Here is a 19,331-nt window from a genome sequence, read left to right on the forward strand (position 1 = left end):
GTAAAGGAGCTCTCCCCTGCCTCCGTGAGGTGTGGTCTCCCTAACTACATGTGACCGCTTGGTGCTAACTCAGCTTTCCCCGTGCCTCTGGGCACCTGCCTGCCTCCCAGAAACTATTTTTGTTCTTTGGTGCTTTCCTGATGCTTTAAAATGCACAGAATTGATAATCTGCAAATATTTACCTTTCTCAAAAGTATTGACTTAAGATCATTTGGTTTCATGCCATTTTTATTTTCAGTGAATGACTGCAAGTGATTCTAAAATTCTCCTCCGCAAATATCCTGAAAAGAGAGGAAGAAGAACATGTTGTTCTGAATTGAGGAGTAAATTTGATCCTGTGAATCAGGAAGCTCTCCTGCAAACTTGGCAAAGATGCATTCACTGTCAGTGTTGGGGTTTTGCTTTTTTAATGCCCCAGAGGACACCATGCGTGTGGATGGCCAGTTTCCTCAAATAAATCTCCGTGTGTCTCATTCCTGCCCCAAGATAGACCACCGAGCTGCCAGGGCAAGAATGGTGGCTACAAAAAGAAGAATCACCAGTCTGGCACCCCTGGATAGAGATGACTGAAACACAGCGTTTCGGAGATAGCTGATGTCAGTTTCCTAAGTTTCAAGATAAGAACCCTGTGCCCGGGAGGCTGCTTTGTTGGTTGGAGGTAGAACTGGGGCCACCCGAGGCCTGATGCAGGGCTCTTCAGCTTCCTCTCCATGTGGCTCCATCACTGTCAAGACCAAAGAAACGGGTGTCCAGGGGCAGCCACTGAGTGGGCATCCAATGCCTATTAAACCTAGTATGTGGTGACTTCTTGGTCCAGAGCTTTCACAGCAGGGAACATAATGAAGGAAAGGTCAAGACTAGAAGCCAGCTGTTTAGATTTGCAGCTGGAATGCTGGAGTGAAATGGAACAGGAATAGAGGTCAGAAAATTGGCTCAGGCAGGGATCGTGGAAGTAAGAAAGTGAGGGTGCGTGCCATTTCTGTGTAAGAGACATCTAACTTTAGCACCCCGGGACCTGTGTGTGTGTGTGTGTGTGTGTGTGTGTGTGTGTGTGTGTAGCGTGTCATTTAAGAATGACAGTTGTGGGACCAGTTGCTAGCTCTATCATTTACTAGTTGTACACTCGGCAAATTAAGTCATGTCATCTCTCTAGGCCTCAGATTCCATAGTTCTGAAGTATGGAGAATATTCATAGTTACTTCATAGGGACACTGTGAGCATTAAATGAGTTGATCCATGCAAAGCCCTTGGAAGAGTGCCTGGCTGTTGGTAAGTGACCCATAAATGTGGACATCATCACATCAGACAACATCTATGACCCATACTTTTTAGGTTGTTGATTTTCTGGAATGCTGCCCAGCCGGTAATGCTTCTCACCTGTATATAAAACTAACACCTTCCATACAGACTGCATGTCAGCACTTTTGTGCCCAGGAAGGGACAAGTCCACCTAACAGGACCACTCCTCTGTGGGGCGAAGCCCAGTCCTCTAACTCCCCCACCTCAAACCTGCCTCCGACAGGCGGTGACGTGATTGGATGTCCACCAGCCACAGCTCCTTTCCCTATCCCTCCATAAAATCAAGTCTCCTCCCTCAATAAGAACTTCTGTGTCTGAATTTTCCTTTGAAAAATGTGAGATCTTAGAACTTACGCCTCATAGTCGACCTTTCATTAAAAACAAAACAAAACCCTTTTGCATGACTAGAACAAGATCACCACATTGAATAGAAGATTTTATTCATTATAAAAACAAACAAACAAACAAACTTGCTCCTTGTTCCTTCTTTCAAATCACTTTATGGGCCTCTGGAATTTCCTGGCCTTTGTGCCTTGGTGACCACAGCTATTGAAATGTCCCTAGTTCTGAACTGACGGGGCACCCAGAGTCCTGCCCTTCTGAGGCTCCAGAGGGGGGTGGAGTACTGGCAGGTCACAGGATCGGGGGATCTGTGGTTTCAGGAAAGATTCTAGCCCAAGCAACTTAGAGCGAGTCAGTAAAACAAGAAACTTAGAGGCAACACTGAAAAAATAAAGTTTAAAAAAAAGAATGAAAGAAACTCAGAGGTGACAAATAACCTCATGGAAAAAGATTCTGTGTTGGCTGGAGAAACTGTGTGCTCTCAGCAGGGCTGAGGCAGCAAGGGGTCACTGTCTGGCTGGAGGTCACGGGGACCAGTGTTGCTCCCACTGCCACCTGCCTGGACTGACACAAAGCAGGCTGTCATGCGAGGACTCTAGTCAGGCAGCTCCCAGAGGGCCCATATCTCTGGTCCTACAAGATTCGTGCCTCCCTCTGCTCATTGTCCAGGCAGGGCAGCATCACTGGGACAGACTCTGTGTCCTTAGTCATCTCTGCGCTCAGGGCAAGTTTCCGTTAGGTCTAGAAATGTGGGTAGAGTAGGGTAAATCGTGTGTTTGGGGTAATTGTGGTTGCCAGGACCTGCCCTTGTGTTGTGATATGGCTTCCTCTGAAGGCTGGCCAGGTCCCAGGCTAAGGGAACTTGAATGTAGGTTGTGACATTCTGAATTGATAATTAAGTAATATCGTTGCCTGTCCTCTTAGCAATTTGCTCCCTCACTCACCGACACGCCCATCCTACATCTGCTGCACATCTACCATGAACCAGACCCATGCCGAGTGACAGAGGAATGGAAAGGAGGAGACAGACAGAGCCTCTGTCCCCAGATGGTTGCACCTATAGGTGAGAAATCTTTAGTTATAGAATTGTGATGGTTAATTTTATGCATCAGCTTAGCTAGGCCACAGTAGCTAGGTATTTGGTCCAACAATATTCCCGATGTTTCTTCTGGGCAGGTCTTTTTTAGATGAGATTAAGGTTTAAGTCTGTAGACTTTGAGTTAGATAGGTTATCCTCCATAATGGGAGTGGGGCCCATTCGGTCAGTTGAACACCTTACTAGAGAAAAAGTCTGACCTCTCAATAAGACAGAATTGGACCAGCAGACTGCCCTTGGACTCCAACTGCAGCATCAACTCTTCTCTAGGGCTTTAGCCCGCTGCTTACCCTCAGGAGTTTGGACTTGCCAGCTTCCATAATCATCATATGAGCTGATTCCTTACAACAAATCCTCTCATTTTGTTTCTGTTTCTCAGGTCACCCTGACCAATACGGGAATCCAGTCTCAGTTTTATTGCCCTCTTGATGACTTTTGCACTTTATTAAGCAATCTTTATTTATTTAGTTAGTTTTCTGATGATAAAATGCACACTATGCAAGGCAGGCAGTATGAACAAAGAGCATCAAGATGGCCGCCGTGAGCGTCTTCCTGAAAGTTCTTCTTTTCCTATGTGTGCAGTGGCATGTATACCCAACAAAATTGGAATCATGGGTTTTTATCCTGTCCTTTATTTTTTTAATAACATTAATTGTAAGCATTTTTGAAATCATTAAAATATATGGAAAGATGTTTAAGGCCTGCCTACTAGTCTGTTTTTGTTGGAAATTTAGGTTGTTTCCTATTTTCTGTTATTATAAATAGTTCTGCTAGGAAAGTTTTTGTCCATAAATTTATGTCTGCCTCTCTGATTATTTCCTTAGGGAAGATTCCAGGAAGGGGACTTACTAAGAACCCTGGCCTCATAAATGAGAGAATTATGAAAAATGGAAGAGGAAAATGCAATAAATTAAATGAATTGGGTTGCTCGACTCATTTTAACTGAGAAAATAAGAAACACCTGACCTTCCCCGGGGCCGAACTCATGGTCATCCACATTACTTAGGGAGACCAGGAGGCATGATAGAAAGAGCAACAGATTAGGATCCAGAGCTTGAGTTCTGAGCCCGCCTCATTTCTCTTGACAGCCAGGAGCTCCCGGACATCACACCGTGACACGTTCTGCTCCCACTTCTTTGTGTAAAGTGGAGATGCAGTAACTGCCCCGCCTACCTTCAAGAGATCCTGAAGAACCGATGGTGGAATGTGTGCGAACCACTTCTTAACCCACCAGCCTTTCTTCTCCCGTTAGAGCTAGGTGTGACACCGCTTTTTCTGTTAAGTCTTTCCAAGGAGAAATCAGAAGCTTCTACCCTAACCCTTGCTCTAAGCTTTTTTCTGACATCTGTGATGTGGAGTTACAATGATTTGTTCATACTTCTCTTGCTCCAGCAGCCCCTGAGCCCAAGTCTTACTCATCTTTTCTCCCCACTCATGCTTAGTATAGTGCAAGGTCTTCAATGATGCCCGATGAATGCTGACCAAAGAGATTGTCAAGTACTCCACAAATATGATATCATCCACAAGCATTTATTAGGCACCAAAGATGTGTCTCTGAACTCAAGGCACTCACCTTACTGTGGAATAAATGTAAACCCACTGAATGGAGCTGCCAAAAGACCAATGGGTTGTGCAGATACAAGTTGTGACAGGAGCTTGGAGCAGAGCAGGAAACCGCCATGGAGGGCTGTGGGAGCCAGAAGTCTTCTTGGCCCAGACCTGGGTCTTGGAGACACACCAGCCCTGGACAAGGGGAGAATAAAAGATGTTAGCCCAGAAGGGGGAGTCATATCAGCAAGGTGGTCCCGGGTCACTCTGTGGTCTGGTATACAGTAGGCCCTCCACGCCAACGTGCTCAGTGACTGAATGAAGAAGGCAGTGTGGCCCCACACATTCGGAGAACAAGATGGCCACGTGTGCCTTCCCAAAGAGGCTCTTTATTTTGTCCATTCAAAAATATCGTGTTGCCCAATAAATATGAATGTATTGTCTAATCACCTCATCGGTTTCCAAATACAGGTATAAAAGCTGTTTGGCTAGATTTCCTCGGTGCTGGGCACAAAATTACAGGCACATGTACTTACATGTGCTCACCCACCTCCCTCCATGAGCCACCTGGATCTTCCACAGACCCACGTCCAGGGACAAGCTACGGCTCTGTCAAGTCAGCTTCCATCAGCAGGTGACATGCAACTCCACGGTGACCTGTCACTATTCATTAGTGACATCAGATGAGATGTTTTTTAAAAACATCAGAGAGATTTTTTTTTTTTTTTTTAAGATTTTATTTATTTATTTGACAGAGAGAGATCACAAGTAGGCAGAGAGGCAGGCAGAGAGAGGGGAGGAAGCAGGCTCCCTGCTGAGCAGAGAGCCCGATGCGGGACTCGATCCCAGGACCCTGAGATCATGACCCGAGCCGAAGGCAGCAGCTTAACCCACTGAGCCACCCAGGCGCCCCAGAGAGATGTTTTTTAAAAATTATTTATTTATTTTCAGATTTTTCTTTCTTTCTTTTTTTTTTTAAAGATGCTCTGTCGGCTCTGTTCCAGCTCACCTGGCCCAACCTTTCATTTGTGTAAGCCATATTGCTTGCCAAAGACCAAGAATTGGGAGTTGTGGGGGTTTATCACAAAGTCATCAGTAAACTGCCAAATAATCATGTGGGATTATATATTTTGCCTCCCAGCATCTTACTTTAGGAAAGAGATTCAAACTTGTCTTTAAAAATGACGGGTCTGGGGGACACCTGTGTGGCTCAGTGGGTTAAAGCTTCTGCCTTCGGCTCAGGTCATGATCCCAGGATCCTGGGAACGAGACCTGCATCGGGCTCTCTTCTTGGCGGGGGGCCAGCTTCTCCCTCTCTCTCTGCCTGCCTCTCTGCCTGCTGGTGATTTCTGTCTGTCAATAAAGAAATTCTAAAAAATTAAAAATAAATAAAAATAAATTTTAAAATGACGGGTCTGGGGTGCCTGGGTGGCTCAGTCATTGAGTGTCTGCCTTCAGCTCAGGTCATGACCCCAGGGTCCTGGGATCGAGCCCTGCATCGGTCTCCCTGCTCAGCGGGAGGCCTGCCTCTCCCTCTCCCATTCCCTCTGCTTCTGTTCCCTCTATCATTCTGTCTCTCTCTGTCAAATAAATAAATAAAATCTTTAAAAAAAGACAGGTCACAGGGGCGCCTGACTAGGTCTGCCATATAATTGTTAAGTTTATCCCTAAGTATTTTACGTTTTTAAAATATTATTGTAAATTATATTTATTTTTTACTTCATTTTCCAATTTTTATTACTAATAGAACTGGAATTAATTTTTATGTATTAATTTTATCTTGTGATCTGGCTAGACACATTTATTACGGTTAGCATTTTTTGTAAGTTCATTAGGATTTTTCATGTGCAAGACTATCATTTGTGGCCTCCAGTAAAATGTTGAAATGAAGTATTAAGTTCTGGTTCAAGATGGCAACCTCCAAATTCACCTCCTCCCACAGACACACTGTATCTCATCTAAGTATAGAGCAATTTTCTCTGAAAGAAATCCAGAAACCAACTGAGTGAATCCTATACATTGGGCAGATGAGGGGGGAAAAGGGCAGGAGAAGCTGGGACAGAATTTCTCCATAAACCCTACCCCTGGCATAGCAACACACATGCAGGAGGGCACTTACAACTCCCAGCTTCTCGAAGAGTGATGGGTTTGGACCCAACATCTAGCGCTGGGTGGCAGAGCGGTTAAGCATCTGACTCTTGGTTTCAGCTCAGGTTATGACCTCAGGACCATGAGATCGAGCCCTGAGTGAGGCCTCTACTTGAGATTCTCTCTCTCTTCAACTGTCCCTCCTGCTCATGCTCTCTCTCTCTCAAACAAGTAAATAAATAAATCTTAAAAAAAAAAAAAAAAGATGGGTCATGCACAGAGAGACATTTTTCCGTTAACATTAGGTTCAACTATGAATAACAGAACCCCGCTGCTCCTACTCCCCAGCCCCCACCAAAAACAATCGGAACAGGATAGTAGTTTAATTCTTTCTTGCACATAAGAAGTTCAGAGCCAGGTCATCCCAGGGTTTGTCTGTCAACTCCGTTGTCACCAGACGAGAGGGAAGAGAGAAGGTGCAGCTCCTCCCCGCTACAGAACTCACAGAACGTCCTGGAAATCCCACACAGCACTCCTGCTTCACATCTCATTGGCCAGAGCTTCGATGGCCACCCAAACTGTAAGGGAAAATGAGACCTGTCCTCTTCTGGCTGCGGGTCAGTGTGCTCCGCTAAAAACCCGGCTCCAGCTTGTTTGAAAAAGGAGAAGCTGCATGTTTGATGAGCAGAAAAGATGCAATTTGTTTTCTGAATCCTAGGTTCTAATATTTCAGAGATTAGGGCCCTGGCATATCCAGTACCCTAGCGTGTATGTCTACATAGACGGAACTAATATTTGAACAGACCACTTTCATTTTGCAAATTCAGCAATGTTTTATTGGCTTGAAAACATTCAGACCTTCTGTTGGTCACCAGACTAGAGATGAGACACCTGTTATGTTTTTCTGATTCAACATTTTTTAGATTTCAATTATTTTAGCCTTATAGATTGTGAAATGTACCTACAGGCAAAACGCTTAAAGCAATGTAACTTACTTTAAAATAGAGCTTTCAGGTGCATCTACATCATCATTTTCACTTGCTCTCCTCCGTAGCTCTGTGAGGAAGGAAGTGAGGAAACACGGCAGAGGTCTTTCCCAAGGGTCAGAGCCAGGGGTGGGTCCAGAACTTGAGCTCATGTCTTCTGCCCTCAGAGCCCACTACTGCCTCTCGCGGAGACTACAGAAATCTTGCAAAATTTGGCAGAGACAGAAAGAGATGTGACTTTCTGGAAAACTGTTGGCACTTAAAAACGACCAAAAAGGGCTAGTGGTCACTGTGGATATTTAAATGGAAGATAACCCGAGAGCAGCGGTGTACATGCAACAAGATTGGCAGCTTGAAATAAACAGCGTCCAGCAAGAGGAACGTGCAAAACTGCTCTCAAAGATTAAAGATTTTACTATAAATGAAATAGAGGGAGGGGGAAAAGGACACGTCTTTGGCAACCCTTTCTCCTTGTCACTATTTTTGGTTCCCTGTCTGAAGAAAGTTTTGAAGATTTCCTTGTAAGGACAAGAGAAAAAAAATTATGCCGTGATCTCATGACCTCAGTAGGAGCAACCATGAGTGACTATGCTTCTTCTCTAGCCGTTGGAAAGAATTGATAGCGGACTGTAAAATCTTCCCACCCACCCACAAACGGCATAAACTGATGAAATCAGTTCAACAGTTTCAAAAAGTGGTCTCTGGGAATCATTAACTTCTCCAGTTCAGATATGGAATGTCCCCGGGGATTTGAATAAAGGGCGCATCCCAGGGAAGGAGCCGTGTTTCTTCCTTAAGTAGGCATTGGATCTGAGCCTTTGTAAGAGATGTTTGGTGATATATATTCAGTTCTCATAAACTCTTTCATTTATGGAATTTCTTCTAGATGGCGGAAAGAAGCAATAAAGCGAGTGACTTGCTCCCGTATATCTGGAGATCCATCGTAATTGTGTGAACAATCTGCTGAGGCACAAGTAATAAAGAACAATTCTTCTCTCACAAAAGAATGCTGAGCCTACCCAGCTCATTTACTTATGAAACACACACTTAAATAAACCCTTATTGAGTGCCAACGAGGTACTTTACAAATACGAACTCATTTACTACTCCTAACCACCTTCTCAGGGAGAGATTATTTTACTAGTGAGGAAACTGAGGCACACAGGTTTTAATTAGTTGACCCAAGGTAAGAGCTTGTCCGTGGGCCCAGGACTCACGCAGCTCCCATCTTCCTGTAAACAGAAGTCCAAGAAGACTGTTGGACGACCGGATAACTTGGGAACACAGGCTAGGATAAGATACTTGTTAGATTAGTGCCTTGTATAGCACAAGACTAAAAAGAAAGCTCCATTTCTCTCACTACTACTACTATTTTAATTTAATTTAATTTAATTTATTTTTCTGACAGGGAAAGACACAGCAAGAGAGGGCATACAAGCAGGGGGAGTGGGAGAGGAAGAAGGAGAAGCAGGCTTCCCGCCGGGCAGGGAGCCCAATTGGGGGCTCTGAAGCCAGGACCCTGGGATCATAACCTGAGCTGAAGGCAGACGCCCACCGACTGACGCCCGCCCCCAGACACCCCTACTATTACTATGGCTACATCTGAAACAAACATGTGGGGCCTTCCCCTCATGACCCATAGAGCGAGGTATGGGGAAAGCACAGAGCTTCCATGACCTCTGCAGATGCTTCCCTCTTCTGGCATTTCCATGGGTTCACCAACTCCGAAGCTCTCTGAATCCCTTCCCGTAGGATTTTTTTTTTTTTTTTTTAACGGAAGCTTCATTACACAGACACAATTAATAAAGCCATTGGCCATTCATGGTCAACGTCAACTCCGGGCCCTCCCCGCTCCCTGGAGGTGGAACAGGGAGGGGGGCACTAAAAGTTCCAACTCTCTAATTCTCAGGTTGGTTCCTTTGGGAACCAGCTCCCAACCTTAGGGACTTTCTAGAAGTCACCTCATTCATATAAGCTCAGGTGGGTGGAAAGGGCTTGTAATGAATAAGAAAAGATGGTTTGTTTGTTTTTAATCTTTATCGAGCCAGAATAATTTCAGGAACTGGGGACAGAAATCAAATCTTAAACCAAAACGTGCTCCTTTCATCTTTATTGCTTTGGGACTGTTTTAGGAGCCAGGAATGAAGACCAATATATATATATATATATATATATATATATATATATATATATATATATATATATATATATTTCTTATTATACTACAGTGTCACAATGGAAGAATACTCAGCGCTCTACAGAAGGAAGGAAGGGAGGAAAGAAAGGGAGGAGGGGGGAGGGAGGATGATTTGGGCATTTGATGGTGTTGCTAAGGCTGAAGCTATATCCAATCATCAATTTCCTCAATTCTTTCGTAGGATTGTCACAGCGGACATGCCTTCATTATGGTTTATTTATAAATACACATCCAAATCAGCTTGATGCATGTCAAAGCACTTTAAAAAACAAATTGATACGTACATGAAGTATTTTTGCTATTATTATGGTCAAGCCAATCCCTTGTTTTCAATTTTTCCTTATTCCACCCTCCATTTGACTTTGGGGTGAAAAAAAAAAAAAAAAAAGAAGAGACTCAAGAAACGAAAATGTTCATGTTCTCCAGAAGTCATTAGAGCTAGCTACTAATCTTTTTCCCTTTGGCTGAACATTCCACATATTACACCACTTCCCCAAATGCAAAACATTCATTATTATAATGACACCTTCATGAAGGAAACATTTTCTGAATGGCATTCATCCAAAATCTTGAAGTACACTCATCTTCAAATGCTGGAGGATGTTTTATTGGCTTGCAAACATTCAGACCTTCTGTTTGTCACGAAAATAGAGATGATACACCTTATGATTATCTGTTATCTGCAGCAGCAGAACTTTCTTACATGCAGTTTCTTTTTTTTTAGGCCCCTTTCATAGTAGTCAGTTCTCAATCACAGAGCAAGGGCTCACCCCCTTTGAGGTATCTGTTGTCTCCTTTTCTCCTCTTTCTGGGAGAGTTGTTGTTGTTTTAAGATTTTATTTATTTATTTGAGATAGAGAGAAAGAGAGCACTGGTCGGGGGAGGCTGGGCCACGGAGGGAGAGGGAGACGCAGACTCGCCGCCAAGCAGGGAGCCTGATGTGGGGCTCGAGCCCAGGACCTTGAGATGCTGACCTGAGTTGAAGGCAGGCGCCTAACCCTGACTGAGCAACACAGGTGCCCCCCTGGATGAGTTTCAACTGCAGGCCTTCAGGCCATATGAAAGGAGGACTGGGACTTAGGGAGGGCTGTGAAAGAACACAAGTCTTCGGTGCCTGGGTGGTTCAGTTGGTTAAGCAACTGCCTTCAGGGTGGGGGGAGGATGATTTGGGCATTTGACGGTGTTGCTAAGGCTGAAGCTACATCCAATCATGTCTCAGGTCATGATCCTGGAGTCCCGGGGTCGAGTCCCTCATTGGGCTCCCAGCTCCACAGGGAGTCTGCTTCTCCTTCTGACCTTCTCTCCTCTCATACTCTCTCTCTCACTCTCTCTCAAACAAATAAAGTCTTAAAAGAAAAAAAAAAAAGAACACGAGTTTTCTATGGACTCTATGTTCAGAGTCAAATAGAACTTTTGGGCTTATCTCTTTCTGTTTGTTTCTCCCACATTTCTGTTCTGTTCTCTTAGCTTGGATAATTGAGATTTAACATTTTAAATCCCTCCTCATCCATTCATTCCTCAATCTGTTCCAACCAGAATTCCACCCCCTTCAATTTGAAGCTATTTTTGTTGCCTCAGGCAATGGACAGGCCCTGACCTTGACGATCATGTCCACTCACAGGGAAGAGACAAGCAGTATATGATACAGTAAAGGCTTTGACAGGTGTTTTGGGGAGGACGGAGGGGGTCTACTGACCCAGCTGCATGTCTGAGATTGGTGGGCAAGTTGTCTTTACACTTCTTTCTTTGGTGTCTAGAATAATACATCTTGGGTTTCCTTTCTCTGGTCATTCCCTCTCGATCATTTTTCATGGCTCCATTTCCCCTATTCATCCCTTACCTATTGGTATTCCTCACGGGTCTAGACAAAGGCTTCTGGTCTTATTCCATAGACTTTCCTGACACTATCATCCATATTTCTGACGTAATGTGTCACGATAAGTTAGTGACTTCCACATTCCCACTTTCCAATTGTACCTCTCTCCTTAGCTCCAGATTTGTTTGTCTAATGCTCACCTGGATATCCTACAACCATCTCAAACCCTACACCTCCAAATCTGAGCCATCATCAGGAGCCTTCTTTGCTTCCTGTTTCTTATCCCAGTGGTACCACCAGCCACCCATCCCCATCAGAACGGAAACCTGGGTGTCATCCTTGGTTCTTCCCTCTTCCTCACACCCTCAGTCTCCAAATCCCACCAGTTCTGCCTCCTCACGGCCACCATAGTGGCCCACCTTCAACTGACCTTTCATACTGTGGCTAGAAGGATCTACCAAAACACAAATCTGCTTGTATTACTCGGCTGTTTAAATGACTTCAAGGATTGCTCATTGGCTCAAATAAGTCCTAACTGCTAGCGTTGCAGAAAAGGCTCTTAATTACTTGTTGCCTGTCCACTGCCCTGAGAAGCCGAGGCTCCCTTAGCCACACTAGCTTCACTCGGCTACAAATTACTTTGCGCCTTTCACTCCTCACTCCTGCACACTCAGCTCAGACAGCAAGCATTCGAGAGTGCCTTCTTGTGCTAGGGTACTGGTGACTCTTCATTTCCGAGGCTGGCCCGCAGACACACGTCCTCCCTCAGCAGATGTGCCTGTCTTCCAGTTCGCTTGAAATCGAGCAACTGCCACAGGTCATGCTCAGGGCTCGGACTTTGGAGTCAGACAGACGGGGTGGGGGGCGCTCAGATCCTGGATTTGCCACTTATTAGCTGTATAACTTCACCTCCTGGGAAAATGAGAATAATAACACTCATTATTAGGGGATTCACTGAGACAGTAAGTGCAATGTATGCACAGATCAAGTGTCCCATAAGTTGCAGCTAATAGTGTTATTAGTCCTACTCGCGAACCTTGGAAATCTATCAAACATCTTAAAAATCTACTACTTCCAGGAGAGAATGGTAGGCCTGAGCCCCTCCCTCCCTTCTACTGAAGAGCTGAGATGTGAGAAATGCAGCTGGGCTTTGTTTATTTTTCCTAAGGCCACTTCCAGCTGAATAGCCTATCATTCACATAGCTGTGCTGTTCTTCTCGGATATAAACACGCTGCAGGAAGCCTGCCCCCCAGCCTGGGCCTGCTGGTGTCTCAGGTGGTCCCTGCAACCCAGATGAGCCATGCCACACAGAATCAGAGCTTTGTTGCATACAGATTTCTGAGACGAGCACTTAGATGTCTCCTTTTACCTGTGCCTTCAATAACTGGGCTGTCACCCGCCATGCTTCTTGGAGAGAAGTGATTTCATTTTGGATACAAAGATGGAATCAGACAGTGAATGTGGACCCCTTCAGCCCCAACCTCCGCCCTGTAACGTTTCTCTGACATGTCCTGTTATTAGCAGCCAAGTCACAAATGGAAAATAACCTTCATCTCTTCTGTAAGAGGAAAGGGGGAAATATGATGAAATAGAAAAATGATCAAAGAGCAGGGTCAAATTGTTCCCAATGTTTGGGAACAAGTAGGGGATATTTGTGTTATTTTTTTACACTTAAAAAGTAAATGCGGACTATAAGAATATGAAAGAAATTGCTACTCAGTGTTAAATTAATTTTGGCGGAGGAGATTCTGATGCCATGTTGGCTGGTCTACTTAAGCAAACCCAAATCTAAGCCTGTTAATGTCCCAACATTAGAAAAACTAAACACTAAGGACAACCAATCACCCAATCACAGAAAGTCAATTAGGATTTTGCTGCGGCCAAATACTTTCCTTGCTTCCGAAGGTTCTGTGTCTGTCTTTGCTGTGATCCTACCTACCTAGGGTTCCTAACCACTTCTGGTTCGGTACTGTCTGATTTGAGTCAATAAATGATCAAATAAACTTAAAAAAATTTTTCGATGTGCCTCAGTGTATCTTTTAACACCAGAAGCTATGTAAGACTGGACCTCCAGCAGTGTTGCTTAGAAAGGTGGACCCCATGATAATAGTGTGTGGTCGAAAAAGTGATACAATATTTTCACAGAGGTTGGACTTATTCTATGTGGGGTTGAATTGGCCACAGAACATTCTTATTTTTATTATGTATTACAAAATTGGTATAGAGAATAACTGAACCCAGGGGCCCTGAATGATTTTCTTTAGTGAATTTCACCCAACTTATATAATGATGAATCAGATTAATGGTTCATTTACAAACAAGACAAACCAACCAACAAAACGAAAGCCAAAGCATAAATACAGAGAACAATTAGTGATTACCAGAGGGGATGGGTAGGTGAAGTGGGTGAAGGGGTTCAACTCTATGGTGACGGGTGGTAACTAGATGTACGGTGATGATCATTTTGTGGTGTACACAAACATCGAATTATAATCTTGAATACCTAGAACTTATTGAAGTTAGACATCAATTTCACCTCAACCAAAAAAAAGAGAGAGAAACTAGTTAATCTGCATTTTAAGTGAGTAAGTTCCAGTCCTTAAAACAAATGTGTTCTACAGATTAAATAAACAATTCATGCAGCACTGGGTGTGGTGCAAAAACAATGAATACTATTACGCTGAAAAGAAATTTTTAAAAAATCATAAAAAAATAATAAATTTTCAATAAATAAATAAATAAATAAATAAACGATTCACTGCTCTACCTGCTCTGTGATTAAAGTGTACATTCTAGAAAATTTGTATTTTACTCTGAAGACCATTCTGGAAAGAAAAGACCATAATGGACTTGTAAATATCTCAGGAAACTTCATATTTTTTTAAGGAAACCTAGTAACAGTCATGGTCCATATATTTCAAATATAAATAAGACATTTTTCTGTCCTGATTTCTTTGTTTCTTATACTATGGAGATTACCAGAATGGAAATGTTTTTCAACCCATCTCCCTATCAATGAGGGTAATAGAATTTTGCCCCAAAGGTATTAAATTGATTTTCACCTGTAATTTCTTTTCATTTAAACTACGACAAAATCAAAGTGGTTATGTCTCTTTCTTATCACCTTACTAAATCAGAATATTGTATTTGAAAGTTATATTTTTTCATTACCAAAATGATTCTTCTTCCCTTCATTTCTTCCTTTATTTTTCCATCCATCCAGCCCCACCCACCCCCTTCGTTCTTTCCTTCAAGTATAATTTGAGTACCTACTCTGTCATATAACAAATTAGAGGTTGGAGATTAAAAGATAATTCAAACACAGTCTGTCACAGAAGAGGCAAGTGTAATGGAGAAAACAGATAAACGAACAGAAAAGCATAGAATAGGGTAAGTGCAGTGACTGAGACATAGACAGGAAGCATAGGTGAAAGGCACATCTCCAGAAACCACCGCGGTTGAAAATCAAGCCGGGACTGACTGCCTCCAGGCAAAGTGAAGCCCTTCCTGTGCAGGTGGAGGTGAAGGTGGTCAAGGCTTTCCAGTAAGTGAACATAGGTTGAATGAAGGAAGAGAAGTCTGAAATAATAGATCAAGGTCAGGGAGTAAAAGCAGGTCAACAGTGTATAGACTGAGGTCGGGAAGAGTGACAAATGATGTTAGGGGGGCGCCTGGGTGGCTCAGTGGGTTAAGCCGCTGCCTTCCGCTCAGGTCATGATCTCAAGGTCCTGGGATCGAGTCCCGCATCGGGCTCTCTGCTCAGCAGGGAGCTTGCTTCCTCCTCTCTCTCTCTCTGCCTGCCTCTCTGCCTACTTGTGATCTCTCTCTCTGTCAAAATAAATAAATAAATAATCTTTTAAAAAAATGATGTTAGGGAATTGGTCTGGTAGCAGATCATGGGGAAATCTCTGTGCCATATTGAAGATTTTTAATAAACATTTGTTGAATAAAGAAAATAATCTTTATGCCTCAGGAGTAGTTTTATTTACATATTAGATAATTAATTCAATTCATTTTAATACATATTTAATGAGTATTTAGTCCTATATGGGCTTAAACTCCCAAGAAATTAAAGAAATTCTCGGGGCACCTGGGTGGCAGAGTTTGTCAAGCATCTGACTCTTGATTTGGCTCAGGTTGTGATCTCAGGGTCATGAGATCAAACCCCAAGTCGTGCTCTATGCTCAGTCGTAAGCAGTCTTAAGTAAGACTCTCTCTCTCTCTGCACATCTCCCCATGTACACTTTCTCTCAAATAAATTAATAAATCTTTAAAAAAATAAAAAATTCTCATATGACTACAACAAATTCATTTATGCATTTTCTACAGCTATTCACAAATAGGTCAAAATTAAGATGCACATGTAAATGAGGCCCCCACAGATTTCTGAGTGCTTTGTATTTGGCTTATGTCCTCTGCCTGAGGATGCTATGTTCTGGAGTAGACTAATGACTACTTAGAGTATAATGTAGGGCTTACCCTTAATGTGATGCCTTCACCTCAGTCCCCACATGAATGGATTCAATGCGAATACATTTCCCTTACTTGTATCTACAGTTCACAAACCATGTTTGCATTTGTTAAATTATTTAGACTTCTATGAAATAACTATGAGTATCCCCGTTTTACAGATCCCACATTCATTCAACAAATATTTACTGAACTAAGGCAAATACTATTCTAGCTATTAGATTAAAAACTGAGTGCAAATCAAGTTCTCTACTCTCATGGGACTTCTATTCTTTCAGGAGGCAGACAGCGAGACACCAGAGAACTAAACAGAAGAGGATGGTAATGGCCATGAAGACAATGAGGTGGCGATGTGGTCCAGAGGGACTAGTGTTGGGGACACCAATGACTTTTCTGAGGTGGTGACCTCAGCTCAAGTAATTGAGCTGCTCCAAGATGGGGATCAGGAGTCAGTCCTGGGAAGGTACTAGGGAATAGTATTCCAGACAGAGGGAACAGCAAGTTGAAGGACTCTGACATACAAATAAATTGTGTCTAAGGGATGCATGTAAGGCCAGTGTGGTTAGAGCCCAGTGGAAATGAATGAGGTGAGACTGGAAAGGTAGGCAGGGACCAGATCAAGTAGGACCTCCTGGCCCACAGCAAGGTAGAGCTGGTTATTATTTTAATGACAGAGGGGAACCACTGAGGGCTTCAAGCAAGCAAGGGACTGCTGGATGACATTATCTATGGGATCCTCATGTTCCTACACAGCCCAGTTTCTTTGAGAAAAGGAATTGATAGCCAATGTTTATATAAAGAGACATTCCAGGATAGTAAAGCTTAGTAAAGTCTCCCTCTCTCTGGAGACAACCCAGTAATAAAGATAAAGCTTAGTTCTTCCCTTCTCTAGAGATTTGCTTACATTCCAAGGTATTGAGTAAGCTCTCCCCTTAGAGGGGAGGCTGGGAGGGTTACCAGCCGCCCTATATAAGATCAGGTTTTCCTAATTTCCGAGCTCATCAGCTCTAACCCACCCCACGGCATGTACAGGAGCCATTTGGCCCTATCACGCTGGGGACCAAAGCAAGACATTGCTCCAGCTGCTGCTTTTGCTGTGAGGAATAGATGGTCTTTGTCTCTGACCCAGAGCTCTCATGTCTCCTGACTGTACAAGTATATACACCTGTGGCAGGCTAACTTGTTAGCTTGCAAGTAGGGTAAAATCTCAGACCCTCCAGTTTCTGACTTAGCAGTGACCTAATCTAATTTGCTTCTGAAAAAAATATAATTAGGAGACGCAGGGTAGAGCATGCTGAGACCGCTTGCCCAAAAGTGAAGGAGACGAGGCTCTCATTGGGACTTCCAACACCAGAAGGCTTCTTAGGCACTTTTTTGGTGCTTCTCAGAAGAAACCATCCTGGCTTCTCCTTCTCAACTCCCCAGGTAGGTTACAATATAGTTCCTGCTCATGGATTACTCACGCCATTCTTCTGAAGGTCTTCTATATACTCAAAAGGTGATACAAGAAACAGCCCAATGGAAGAGGGACATAGAAAGTCAGGACATTTTGCTTATTTAATTTTAAAGATTTTATTTATTTCAGAGGAAGAATGAAAGAGAGAGAGAGAGAGAGAGAGAGAGAGAGAGCGCACGGGAATGGGGAGGGTCAAAGGGAGAAGCAGACATTCCGTGCTGAGCAGGGAGCGCCATGCAGGACTCAATCCTGGGACTCCAAGATCATGACCTGAGCTGAAGGCAGTTGTTCAAACAACTGAGCCACCCAGGCACCCAAATCAGGACATTTTAAAACAAGTTATGAAAAACAAGGTAAATAGACATGTTACAGATTCCTTTGAAAAAGAGGATTGAGGCTTGATGGATTCCCCTGTGAATTGAGTTTATCGAAAAGAGACTTTCTATAAAGAGGCCCTCACATCATGTGAAAGCAGCTTCTGAGGATACCATGCACTCATTCCCATCCTTCTGTCTGGGATGGTCCCAGTCTGTCGGAGACACTGGCTGCCTCCAGCCCACGCACAACAGAGCACTCTGCAGCCGCCTCCCCAGAGGCCCAGGGCTCAGCTGGAGTGGGAGGCTGTGTTTGTTTCATGTCACCTGGAGAAAGCAGTCACAAAGGGAAAATTCTCTGGAGGACTTTTTCTGCTTATTTGTTTTGACTCTGTGTGTTGAACACGAAGCGAGTGACGCCCTTGATTGAACTTACTACTTCCAGTTTCTGTTGAACATCTGTTCTCCAGTAAATAATATTGTTTGGACCCCAAAGCAAAACAAAACAAAATAAAAATCACTATTAAGGTGAAGAATCTTGTACTTTCTTTTGCAAAGTCCTTTCCCCACTAAAGTCTCCTATAATCTCAGGGCTCACGGTCAGTATTTCCATTTTGGACTCACATATTCAAAGGAATTTGTCCCTTCAGAATTTGTTCTGCATTAAGCTGCCATTTACTGCCATATTATGTCCTATTTCAGGAAGCTCTTAAGAACTGAACATTTGATGTGGTATATCTGCAATGGAATATTACTCAGCCATGAAAAAGAATTTAATCTTGCCATTGGTGACAACATAGATTGAGCTAGAGTGACCATTATGCTAGATGTGTATGGTCACTAGAGTGACCATAATACATCAGAGAAGGACAAATACCAGATGATTTCACTCAGATGTGACATTTAAGAAACAAAACAGAAGAATATAGGGGAGAAGGGAAAAAGAGAGAGAGAGAAGAAAACCACAAGAGCCTCTTACCTGGAGAACAAACTGAGGTTTCCTGGAGAGGTGGTGGGTAGGGGGTGGGCTACACTGGTGATGGGCATTAAGGAGGGCACTTGTGGTGTTGAGCACTGGTGTTGTATTTAAGTGAAGAATCATAAAATTCTACTCCTGAAACTAATATTACACTGTTTGTTAACTAAGTATAACTTTAGTAAAAACTTGAAGCATTAAAAAAGAAAAGAGTTGATCATTTGGATCCATTATAATTTTATCTGGGTGGCCAAAAGGGCTGTGGTTTTCAGCCTTCTGTACTGAACATCTTATCAAATGCTACATGAAAAACCTTTGTTTCTTTCTTTATAGAAGCAAAAATAGTAGTTTTTCTAAAAAGTCATTTCCACATCGGCATGCAGTCTGTCAGCGGCTTAGAACTTCTGTGGAAACACTGTTTCCCACCCGACTACTTCGAAGAATCAGTTTACAGTATCACCAGCTCCCATGGCGTTTCCCTTACCCCGCAGTCTTTTTTTTTTTTTTTTAAAGATTTTATTTTTATTTATTTATTTGACAGAGAGAAATCACAAGTAGGCAGAGAGGCAGGCAGAGAGAGAGAGAGGAGGAAGCAGGCTCCCTTCTGAGCAGAGAGCCCGATGTGGGACTCGATCCCAGGACCCTGAGATCATGACCTGAGCCGAAGGCAAAGGCTTTAACCACTGAGCCACCCAGGCGCCCTACCCCGCAGTCTTGATCACATCATGGTTTTCATGACAAA

At 43.3% G+C, this 19,331-nt stretch overlaps 1 long non-coding RNA gene across 1 annotated transcript in view; it reads right to left on the minus strand.

Moving 5' to 3' along the window:
• Positions 1 to 251: 251 nt before the first annotated feature.
• The window catches only part of LOC309858809, a 57,755-nt gene continuing 38,675 nt past the window's right edge, over positions 252 to 19,331 (minus strand). The window contains exons 2-3 of the long non-coding RNA XR_014308345.1: positions 4,311 to 4,480; positions 252 to 281 (exon numbers count right to left, since the gene is read on the minus strand). This is a non-coding gene — a long non-coding RNA (uncharacterized lncRNA). The remainder of the gene's footprint in view (positions 282 to 4,310; positions 4,481 to 19,331) is intronic.

Source organism: Mustela nivalis, assembly GCF_964662115.1.
Source record: "Mustela nivalis genome assembly, chromosome: 2".
In the NCBI taxonomy this organism is placed as follows: Eukaryota; Metazoa; Chordata; class Mammalia; order Carnivora; family Mustelidae; genus Mustela; species Mustela nivalis.